Source organism: Octopus sinensis, linkage group LG3, assembly GCF_006345805.1.
Source record: "Octopus sinensis linkage group LG3, ASM634580v1, whole genome shotgun sequence".
In the NCBI taxonomy this organism is placed as follows: Eukaryota; Metazoa; Mollusca; class Cephalopoda; order Octopoda; family Octopodidae; genus Octopus; species Octopus sinensis.
The window spans coordinates 120,046,513-120,050,580 of record NC_042999.1 but is presented as its reverse complement, the minus strand read 5'-3'; positions in this window follow the sequence as shown (position 1 = coordinate 120,050,580).

Sequence of the window (4,068 nt, the reverse complement as noted above, 5' to 3'; positions counted from 1 at the left end):
ATTCAAGCACACGCGCGCACACAGCCACCACATACATATGCACATATTATGAGTGAGTACCATGACTGTTTATGTGTACACAAATGCACGCGTGTGCTTATGTAGGTGTGTTCCCATGACTATCCAAATGGCTCCGTTGAAAGTTTCCTTACATTGATTTATATTCATTTAAACATATTTCTTTTCCTTCCTGTTCTATAACCTACATATTCATTCCAATCAAAAGCATTGATTACAGCTTTCGAATCTATTCATTAAATTTCCCTACATGACAATGTTTCGATTCCTGTTACTTAAAATTTTAGCAATTTTATGTAATAACTAGAAGTAGGTGCCTGCCTTTCAGCTTTATATAGACATAAAGAATATTTTGCGTACACGATAGTGAATTGGTGAGAGATTCATCCCCTACCAGCTCAATAACACGGAAATTTCCAAATGAAGCGGTATTACATTTCCTTACATCACCTGATGGTTCCAGTAAATTGAAGAATCATTGGCTTACTCAGGTCAAGCAAAATTCAGTGTAAATCATATGGCACTTGGTATCAAAATAAAAGCAGAAGAGATGTTAAAGGGTAAAGACCACCTTCGGCTATGAATAACCATGGGATTACTTCTAAAAAGTTTCCCTCCGAGGTACAAGTCCGGTAAAGGTTGTTTTACGGAAGACCAGCAGTCGCCCATGCATACCAGCCTCCCCACTTCACGCCACCGATGTTATTCAAGGGAAAGGCAAAGGCAATTCATTTCTATAGCTGAGTGAACTGGAATAACGTGAAATAAAGTGTCTTGCTCAAGAACACAGCACGCAGCCCAGTCTGTAAATCAAACTCACAACCTCATGAATGCGAGCCCGACGCTCTAATCACTGAGTCATGCACCTTTACTAAGGATGTTACTACCGTATTAAAACAAACTGTGTGAACATGAGAACAAGTACTTGCAATTAAGCTATTCTGTAAACGAAATATTTACAATAACCTTCCAACTGTAACGAATTTTGTTCCTTTTCTATTTTATTATTTACATATTTATTCCAAACACACAACTTGATGATGATCCCTTTTCAGCTCAGACCATTATTAAAAAAAAGTCGCATTAATTACGGTTTTTGAATTTACTTATTAGATTTTCTTTTGTTCAATATTTCTAGATATGATATCATAGAAGTTATGTATAATAGATGTATAATTGCTAAACTAGCTGTGTTTTAAAGAGATGTATTTAAAACTAAGTCGTTCATGTGCGGTCTCACTGCTCAGAACTTTTGTCAACTGACTTCTGTTGTAGTTTCTAGTGGCAAATAGCTAAGTGATTATGTGTAGACGTCTCGTAAATGTGTTAATTTTTCACTTGCTACAGAAAATAATATTGTTTATGTTTCGTTCATTTATGTCCCATAATTTGTGTCGATGAAATATATTCCAGACTAAATTGAGAAATGAAGCGAAATTCATTGCCTGAAATTACTAAAGGTCGTATACCTGTATGGACACAACCTTATAAGTAAATCAAGAAACTGAGCAAAATTAAACACACAACCACTTCCTCCACACACACATATACAAACTCGTCACACTGGAATGAGTACACCATGCGATCGCTAATTGCTTTAGGTGCCTATGTAATCGTGAGCAATGCTGACACTGTCATCTTTCCTGAACTTTTGACCAAGAGACACATCCAAGATGTGACCTCTGAAGAATGAGAGAGAGAAATGAAGGGGGAAGGGATGAACAGACAGACAGAATGTTGCACCAGTATTCGTTTGGTACACACTGTCAGCTGAGTTGGCAGCAGAAAGGTGAAATGAAATACTTTACATAAGGACATTGCTGGAATGGAGAAGATTACAGCTTTCACGTTTGTAACCAGTTTCTATCTCCGTTGTTATCCCGAGTGTCATATTATCTGAAATCTCGAGTCATATTATGTGAAATTGATGCATGAATACTCAAGATCTTTAAACAATTTCATAACCATATCATACAATTAACAACAATGATATGCAGTATACGTTTTCCCATAAAGGTGCTCATAAGCAATATAAACAATAATTGAGTATAAAATTGCTAAGCAATAAATCCAGCTGCGATACAAACTAATATATATAGAAGGAATAATTAATACTCCGTGTAACAGAAGATATTCGCTGATTACAATATAAATTATAAGCGCAAAATTATGGAGCGGCAATGGGTTACGTTACGCTCTTCAATGCAACCCCAAATAGGTAAGGAACTTGGCATGTGAATGATATAATTGTCTTCGTGTTCATGCCTAATGATATGACAAAATTATATGATTGTCTTGTAAAATATTCCTTATTTCCTACCAAATCTAGAACAATACAAACAAAACTTTTGATACCACAAAGACTCAATTTCTAGACGTAACTTATTATGATGAATAAATAAGGGATACATTTAATTCGTTTACACCATAAACAAATATACGCATTTATTTACATGGAAGCTATGTAAGTATACATTGATACGGTGATAAAATATTTTCTTGAAACACCTTTTACAACCATTTCTAATGGTACGTAGAAAACAAAACAGCACCAATCAACAACGGGTTTTCAAAAACAAACAAAAAAATCATAGATCTAGCTTCTGAAGAAAATGGGAACAAAATGAGAGACAACGTAGCAAAACTGCGATTTCAGAATTGCACAAATCGCGGACAGTGTAATACCATACGAATTAAATATATATTAATTATAAGATATATTAGCTTTTTATCAAAATTCTCATAAACCATCGCAAGTTTTCTCACATCAATTTATGAATTTAATCAGAAAACATAATACAATAACGCTAAAATTACAGCTTTATCAATAACAAAAATGTAAGCCAACGTATAATTTAACTCGTAACAATGGAACAATGCGATTTATAAATCATATTGCAAACGTGATGGCAATAACCTTCAAGGCACCAACGCTTGTAGTGGTTATAGTGAACCATACTTGCAAGCCAACTTGTACAGCAAGGAGCAATTATTGTGTACAATGATACACAACACAAGGTATAGAGCAAAACAATAATGGACTAAATATCTATGCTCGACAGATTGCCTCACAAAATCAGATCATTAATGATACAAGCAATATTTTAGTAGAGCAAAGGAATGCTTTCCTAACACACACACACACGTATACACGCAAGTATAGACACATTCACAGAACATGTATAAATTCAACGGCAAATTCTAGAGGTAGTGACTACACCAAGCGAATTGGCTCTACTGAGTCTAAAGAGAAAACAATACGTGCCAACATTACTTTATACTGAAAATGAGTTTATGAAGGTTAAGTGACATTTATGATGGATTCTGGAATTTATATTATTGAACGAATTGCAAATAAATCGTATATGAAAAAGCAAAAATACGAAATGGAAATTTGGAACGAGCAGATGCAGACATAACCATTCTAAGTTTACAGGTCCATTTGGTTGGACACTATCCAGAATTCCATGACGATTAAGTTGCTGAGGTACAAAAAATTCTTTCACCTGAACAAATATTCAGTTTACGTAAAGTTCATTTACTGCTGTCACCGGGACAAATTTTCAGTTAACTGAGAGATGCACCATGAATTGCTTGTCTAAAGATGGTAAGACCAACGACCTAACCATTAGGTCAGCGTCATCACGACACATATAATATACAGAATTATGTGTATATGTGTGTGTGCGTGTGTGTGTGATTGTGATGTTAAGAAAGGTATTCGGAGCGATGCAATTAAAGAGAGAATTAGCATTGTGGTCGTTGACTATTCTTTTGAATTAATACACACACATACATATAAAACACACACATACATACACACACTACACACACATACATACACACAACACACACACACGTACGCACACACGTACACACGCACGCACACATACATATACATATACAGAGTTGTAGTGTGATATATGAACTCATAGACGTATGTGGCTGTTAGGGAAAGCTCCTCTAGGAAACCCGGGTTGCATACCACATAGTAATTCTGTACAGAGGAGTATTACGCTAAGTTCCGTGCAGCTGACCAGGAGATCCGAT